Genomic DNA, 8,981 nt, shown 5'->3' with positions numbered 1-8,981 from the left:
AATCAGTTCTTTTTTAACGATCTAGTGTCGCCAATTGTATATCTAATATAAGATTTATATATCCTGCAATCAAACCTGCTATATCCTATGTCTAAATAATCACAGCTGAGTTACATTAATATTCCTTTCAAGAAATTGCGCTTACTCTAGTGTATACATTTATTCGTTTACAAGAAACGATTATCATTTCAATCATTTCCATGTCGATTTGCCCGACTGTTGCTTGCCAATCTTTTCTTCGAAATAATACTTAAATTCTAAATTCAAGACTCGCTTTTCAAATTTGAGTTTCTTTTTATTCAAACTGAAACCGCGAATTTGCGTCACTGACTGTGCTGTTCCTAGCAGCGAGAATGCGAATTATATCCGCTCATTACAACCATATTGAGGTGTTGCCCTCTTCAACTTTTCGTCGTTTCTATGGCAACCGCGTCCTTCGACACGTCAATTGGCGGGGTGGGGTCCGGGGCGCACACTGAAAGTTGTTGAATTCCAAACCGAATGTGATTTTCTGTTTCTCGCGTTCGCCTAAGCCATCACTATAGCAATCTTTGGTATAGGTGAGTAGGTCGGCTGGCTCTGTATGCCAACAAGGTTGTAAACACTGACAAGCCTAATTATATTAAAATTAACGAGAGCCTAAACATATTGTATTTATTTATTTTTTTTAATTCATTAATTTCTTTTACGGTTGATTTGGAATGTTAGAAATTTAGAATTTTAGTGAAATTTCAAAAATTATTTATTGAAACTAAAGTTAAAATTTAAATGAAATTGAGATAAATGTCAAATTAAATAAAATTTAGTTAAATTCCAAATTTCAACCAAATTTAAATGACTTACAAATTGAAATAAAATTTAACTAAATTCAAAATTTAAATAAAATTGAGGTGAATTAAAAAATGAAATAAATTTTTGTTAAATTAAATTAATTTCTCGTCTGGTTTCTTTTAAAAGAGAAATTTTCGACGTACTAAGTAAATAAGTTCCAACAAAATTCTATTTCAAAAAGTAAATACAATTTAGTTATATTCAAAATTTAAATTAAATTTTGGTTAAATTTAAGTAAAGTTTAGTTACAATTGTAGATGTTTAATGGTGTTAGATGGTGCTGTATTTAAGTACAATATAGTTAAACTAAAATAAAACTGTAGTTAAATTTTATAATAAATAAATTTTATATAAATGGCATAATATTTTTGTATCAGATTTCACGAATTTAATATTTACATGCAATTTAGTAAATAAATAGAGCATCATTTGAATCATTATGTAGTGAATGAAAGGTTATATAGTAGTAAATATAAAGAAACTTTGGCTTAAGTCTATATTTTATTCTTAGTTTTTAGTAAGTACAATTACAAGTTTATGTACAATACGCACATCAACAGTTTTATTTAATATAGATATGTGGATTGTTTCTTGGCTTCAACAATGGAGAGTATTCAAATAAACTGGATAAATAAAAAAAATTTTCTCCCTTATTTTCATAATAATTAGGTAAATTCAAGAAAAAAACTCAGGAAAGTAATTAGGATTATAACTAACTCCTAATAATAAGGAATAGATCTAAAGAAGAAATGATATTAAAATAATCTCCACATAGTTTACTGAGCCCTCTCACCAGGAGTATCCTAAATTGTGCAGTATTCTAATAATAAATAAAATTGATATGAACAGTATTCAAAATCCAAAGAAAAGTCTGGAATGTAAATAATTTTTGGAGCAATTTTCAGGGTGGCTACTGGATGGAGTACAGAAAACAGAGACTTTATTTACGGGAAAGGATTGTTATAACTTAGAAGCTTAGAACAATGTAATAAAATATATTATTTTATATCACGTCAAATTATGGGCGGTAGAATGAATTACTTTTTGAAATGCATTAAAACTCTTTTCATTTTTAATTAAAAGTTTGAAGTTGTAAGTATTTTATGTATTGAATTAAAAATTTTTAGAAACCTTTCCGCTTGAAATTTGAGACAGGGATCTTTTTAAATGGAAAGTGTTCAGTCATAGTCAAAAAAATTTTTTTTGAAACTTTTCAGAAGTCGACAATGTCAAAATATAAAGAAGCATTTAAACTTAATCATAACTATTTTGCATAAAAATACTTTATTACTCCACAATTTTATTTCAAATTAGAGGCATTTTAACAATTAAAGAATTATTTCATTCAAAATTATTCAATTTTGAAAATTCGATTATAACTACAAAGCCTTTGAAATGAAAAGGTTGTAAATGGCAGAAATTTGAAATGAAAATAATTAAAATTACAAGGTAATCATTTTCTTTTCGAAGCGAACAAATCAAATAATTATTATTCAAAGAAACTAGTTTATAAATTTGAAACTGAAAGTCTCAGTGTTTGTAAAATTTATAATATCCTTAGAGTATAACATGTCTATTTCATGTATTTAATTTTAAACGTTTTAAATGGAATTTCTTATAATTCTGCAATACATTTTTGGCAGCTTTAGGATATAAATAATTTGAAGTTGAAATGGCCAATTATTCAATTTCAAACCTCGTGAAAAATTGGAACAAGTGTAAAGCCTTCGAAATCGAAAACTTTCTATAATTAGAGGAATTTAAAATTGCACGGTTTTAATATATTCGCGATTTTAAATATTCAAATTGTGTAATCATGATGAACAAAAATTTCACGAATTGTATGATTTGAAAAACTTTTTCATAGAGTTAATAATTTAAAACCCCAAGCAGTAATATTGGTTGAATTTTGAATGTGCCTCAAGTATAACCTGATCAATTCAAATTATTTAATTTGGTACGTTTTGAATTGAAATGCAGAATTCTAAATATTTTTATTTGGGGATTATCTAATTTTGGAGGCCATTAATTTACGCCTAATTCAGTTAGAAGGCTTACAGTTGTCAGTGTAACGATATTGAACCCTTAAATTCAAAACCAATTTAAAATAGAATGTTACACCTTTTAATTGTTTATGATTTGATTCTTAAATCCAGAAATTTTTTGAATGCCTTAAATTTTCAATTTTACACTTTTAAAACTTTTTTTCAATAATCGTGTAAAAAATATTATAGTTTAGTGGGCAACCTGATTTTTTATTTTTACATAAGAGATTTAATTTAGGAAATACCCCGTGCGTTAAGGTGAACAATCCGTCGAGAGGGAAAAATGGGTCAAGCCAAATCTGCCGTTTGCATAAAGAAGCCCACTATCTTCATTTTGACGTAATGCTTCTTTTTGTATGCGTTGCAACACGAAAATGACCCTTACATCAAACTTTAGAGAGTAAGTTTTTTTCCAAGACGGTAGAAATAACCACGGCTTTTGTTCATATGTTAATTGCTGAAAAAATAAAATTTATTAGTCTTATAAGGTATCTTATTTCTACGTTTTTTTTTTGTTTTTTTGTTGTTTTTTGTGTATTTTATAAACTTATTCTTTAATTTATTATAAATAAATTCTGCATCTGAACACGTAAATGTATCAGATATTGCGCATGAAAAAATGTAAATGGTCAGTTTAATAATTAAATGATTGAAATAAATTCTGTTTGGCCCTAAAACCAGAAATATTCCACCAATAAAAATGTTCAATAATAAAAAAATTTAATGAAATATTTGAATCTCTATTCAAGTCAGAAATATTTATAAAGTATCGCATACAAAATTCTTTAATCTGAATATAATGATCAAAATATTTTGTATTGAAACCGTAAATTTAATACAAAATCATACATTACATTTTTGCTTACGTCTTTGGCTGAAAAATAAAATATATTAATAGGAAGTATCTATAAAAAATATATACATTATAGTTATAAACGGTATGAATGCATAAATCATTGTTTTCAAGCGATGATGGTAACAATATGATTCTAAAATTTAAATAAATTAAAAATTACTCTTAATGAATCGACATTGATCAATTCACTCATGCAGCAGATTCCTTAAGTTTCGTATGAGTTTATGACCCTTGCTACTCTTTTAGCAGAATTTTGTTGCTGCTTAATCTTCTTTGCAGAATTCGCATTACTATTGTCGACAGCGCAAACTCGATGCATTTTGGCTTTAAATAGAGATTTGAGAGCAAATATTCTGTGTTCATGACAAGGATCAGATTCAGAAAACCATTCTGGGTATATTATGCCCGTATCGCGAATTTCGTTTTTCACGAGCATGTCCATAATTCCATACTGATGACGTTCTGCAGTTACGCAACGTTCAAAAGTGAGTAAATTTGCTGTTACGATTTCTAGAAATTTCTCAGAAGGCGTCTTCAGAAGAATTACCTTGTAATTAGTTTTAGACTCGTACTCTCTGGACTCTATATAGGAATCATTTCTATCTCCTGATGCTTCTGGGGGCTTCAGAAGTTGCTCGAAACAAGGTCCACATGGGCACTTCTTCGTGGCTACGTGGGCAGACCAACCAGCAAAGTATGATAAAGAACTTCCTTCATACGTACCACTGTATGCTGGAAAAGGCATCTCTGCCTCCGTGAAACGGAGTAATTCTTTAACTTTGTTGGCGAAAAGAGTACCATTATGAGAGCTTCCATCAGTGGAGCCATCGTGAGCTGTGTCCTCATTGACACCATCAACCTTGTCGTGACTGTTACCATCACCGTCACTGTCGCCGTCACCTTCAACGTCAGTATCGATCTCAATGCTAGAATTTTCGTCATCACTCATGCATTAATCATCGACAGTGTTATTTTCAGTGCAAAGTCCTGCTTCTTCGAAGTACGTAACAGCACGAACTGCAGCCACTTCTTGCTCGTCGCATTTTTCCAGCTGTTCATTGAATTGCATCATTTCAGCCTCAGATATTGACTGATGAGGATCTTCCTCTTCAACCGATATGTTACCTCTGGTTGAGCAAGCAATATTGTGCTCTTCGATAAACCCAGGTTTGATATCTTGCTGAGCAATTTTTTTTAAAGACTTCTGACATGAGGCAATTGAAAACCCATTTGTCGGAACCTCTCATAGCACGCTGCTGACCAATAGTGCCATTGAATTGCTAAAAGCCATTGAGCATCAGTGTAAGGTGCCTTAGAGTTTTCAGGTCTTAACTGTAATTCTATCATTGTTTTTTTAATTGGATGAGAAAAATCAAACGATTTAATTATTTCTAAAAATTAATCAACACCCATTTTTTGATGGGAATCAGAGGATTTTTCATTTTTAGCGACAGTTTTATTTTTGAAATCTGATAATTCATTATTCAGTTTCCTTATCATAGAGCGCAATCTAGCATTTTCGTTAAGTAAGTTAAGTTCTATATCTTCCTTAATGAATTCTTCCAACACTTCCTTTTGTAGCATATTTTCCGCTTCATCAGGTGAAGTTGTTGGTGGCGAAGGAATTGAAATGGTCATCACCTCTTGCTCTGTAGCAGTATTCGTTTGAATTTGACACTGATCTCTTACAGGCGAAAAATGATGGAATCCTACGTCTACTTTTGACGATACAGTCATGGTCACCGCTTGGTCACGATTATACACTCTTACCGCATTCTCAGGATTAAAGTCAAAATTGCAGTCCACTTCTCTGTAGTCCACAGGTTCCACGGAATCGGCAGAAATCAGCTTCTGATGTTCAGGGGTAGTGAGGTCCTTACTACGAAAGTGTGAATTGCAGATCATAACTCTCCAGGGGATGTTCTGTCGATCAATTACTATGAACGAAGTGAATAACTTTGTAATGCTTTCAACTGAGGTGGTTTTTAACCAGATTTTCTACCAAAAGCGATGAATTTGAACAAAAAATAGTTGAAATTTCAAGAAACAAATAGTGGAACTTTGAAGCAAAAAAGACGGTAAATCAACAAAATAGTTGAACTTTTACGCACATATGTACATTTTTAATCCAAAAGAATTTTTTTAAAGAAAACAGTTAAATTTTCCACACAAAAAAATATGAGTGAAAATCGTTCAATTTTCCACCTCTATTAATTGTCTACCAAGAAAATTATCATTCTACAAAAACAGACGACTTTTCAACAACTAAATTAACTTAAAACATAATATTTCAACATTGAACCAAATGGTTGAATTTTTAACAAAGAAGATTAGTTTTTTACGAAAAAATCAATTTTCAGCAACTGCATAATTTTTCAACTAAATTTCTCGAATCTTAAAGCCCAAAAAGTCGAGCTATCTACAAAATACTTGACTTTTAAACCTGAAAATATCATTTCTAACAAAAAAGTAATTTTTCTAACAAATATTTGTATAGTCATGAAAATAATTTAATTTTCAACTAAACATGTTCATATGTTCGCTAAAAAGATTTTAACTTGCAAAAAGAAGCAGTTTAACTCAACGCAAAGATTAATTTTTCAAGAAATTTTTAAATTTTCAACCAAAATAGCTTAATTTAAACCAAGAGGTTACATTTTTAGGTAACATTTTTTTGTGCAAAATTTGTATTCCTTCATCTTTTCTCGTCTCTTGCATAGATTGATAAAAAATGAAACTTTTGATTTTTCAGTATGCTAGTCTTAAAATGTTAATTTTCTTTTTTTTTTAATTTTCAAAATGCTATAACCCTGATAATTTCCTTTTTATCAAAAGGAGTTATCAGAATAAAATGTTGATGTTTCAGAGTAAAATGAACAGCTGCATATACAATTTTTAAATATTAAAAAAAAATTGTCTCAAAAACGTTGTACAGACAGACAGCTTTGTAAACGTGGTTTTTTCACTTAGGGGGGTTAAAAAGTGAAGATTTCATGAAAACCATCAATGTCAAATTTTACATTAAACCAATACCTTTTCATTAGAATGAGAATGAATCAAATTCGTAAAGTGGTTTTAAGCAAATCTGTAGACATAATTTAAGCGAACAATTTTGTTAAATAAAATGTTATTGTAGCCTGTGCCATTTTGCGAAAAAGTTTTTTTCCCCATTTTAAATATTTTTTTATACGAAAAGTTTATAACAAATTTGTAGAGCTTTTATGGTGGAACAACTAACAATGATAAATATTAAACTGGAATACTTGAATTTTCAACCGAAAAGAATTAAGAAAAATCTGCTCGCTACGCGGGCACATTCAACCAAATTAAAAAAGTTGTCATCATAATCTTCTAGGGCTTTCAAGAAGCAATGTTTTTCTTCTACTCACTTTTTTCATATCGTGCGTTGTTTGGCTTAAAATGTTCATTTTAGTTTGTTTTTTTGGATTTTTAAAATGCTCTAACTTTGACAATTTTCTTTTTACAAAAAAGTCATAGGGATAGATTGTTCGAGTTTCTGAGTACTATCAATAACCGTTCATAGAATTTTAAAATCTTGAAAAAATGTAGTTTCAAGAATTTTGAAAACGTGCTCACTTTTTGAATTTTGGTCCAAAATATCTGGTTTACCAACTCGTTCTTTTTTTTAGGCATGAACATAGAAAACAAGGGACTAGGCATGCCATTGCGGGGGTGATGCAATAAGGGGGAGGTCCGCCACATTTTGATGTCCCGCGACAAAGATGGCAGCGCCCACATGTTTATATTTTCATGCACAGTTTGTCCGCAAAATGCTCGTGCGCATAATCAAATGGCACATCGTAAGATGGCGGCTCTCCCCACTCATGGAATTCTCCCCCCTCCCGTGGATTCAACCCCGCTCGCCCAAGTTAGGATGGCATGCCTAGTCCCGTGTTTCCTATGTCCACGTTTTTAGGCCTTAAAAAAGTGTGCCAAAGCAGAATCCAATCTTATAAATTTTTCGAAAGTTAACGTGCCTACAGAATACAGACTACAGACATACAGGCAGACAAACACCTTCTTAAAAATCGTTTTTTCTAACTCATTGGGTCTCAAAACGTAGAGATTCGATGAAAACCGACAAAGTGAAATTTTACATAAAACCAATACCTTCTCATCAGGATGAGAATGTAAAAAAAGAAGATGAACCTTTAAGGAAAAATATAATTTTCTACGAAATAATATGAAATTTTTCTTTAAAAAATAGTTGAATTTTTCATTAAAAATGACATATATATTAAAATTAATTTAAAGAAAACAAGTATTATCAGTTTGTGTTTGTATCTGTATAAATATAAATTCCGTAAGATTCTTAAGAAAATTACAAAAATATTTACGAATTTTTCGTAAAATTTACAAAAATCGTTCAAAATGTTAAAATATTTTCTTCAAATCTGCCAAACTTTCCTAGGAACTTTATTAAAATTAGTTTAAAGTGAAACATGTTGCTTTAAAATCTTCTACTTTTCGTTTTTTATCGTCTATTGCATCGTTTTTCAGAAAAATAAATTTTTTTATTGTTCATCTTATTTCTCACGACACTAATTATATAATAATTCCATTTTTTGAAAAACGAAACAAGATACAAAAAGATATAGATTGACAAAAATTGTGCACCTAAAAAAGAATAGGAAATTGTTCAGAAATTACTTTTTTCCTGTACAACTAGTTATTGTTTTATTTTTGAAAAACAACATTGAAAATAAAAATATTATATTTGAGTACAACTGTACAAACTACGAGAATAAGTAAGACAAAATTTATTCCTGGTTTTAAAAATCCCCCGTTTACCCGGTTCAGCAGTTAATCTGAATTTTAAGTGCAAAGAGTATTTTTATTGAAATTGTCAAAAAAAGGATTGCCTATTTCATTTTATTTTAAACTTAAAAAACGCTCATTTCCAAAGAAATATATTATAAAAATTTATATATAAGAAGTTCTATATAGGCTTCTAAAAAAGTATAAATTATGGAAAGTAAGCCATTCACTTACCTGCTCTTTCAATCCATCGAACATTCTTAGCTGTTTTTTTGTTCGTAAAAGTAAAAAAGAATAACAACATCATCAGCTCTCTGTTTAGTGCAATTTTTATAAGCACAGCAATTAATAAGATTTGGCTTTAATTGAGCCATTCTCCTCAATTGTGAAAAATTCGCACTTTATTTACGTCAAGGACACCACGCGGTCAAGAAACTTTTTCATTAATTGCCTGCTCACTACTCTGTGTT

This window comes from Belonocnema kinseyi, chromosome 7 (genome assembly GCF_010883055.1).
Source record: "Belonocnema kinseyi isolate 2016_QV_RU_SX_M_011 chromosome 7, B_treatae_v1, whole genome shotgun sequence".
NCBI classification, from domain to species: domain Eukaryota; kingdom Metazoa; phylum Arthropoda; class Insecta; order Hymenoptera; family Cynipidae; genus Belonocnema; species Belonocnema kinseyi.
The sequence above is the reverse complement of the archived record's forward strand: the minus strand, read 5'-3'. Positions refer to the sequence as shown.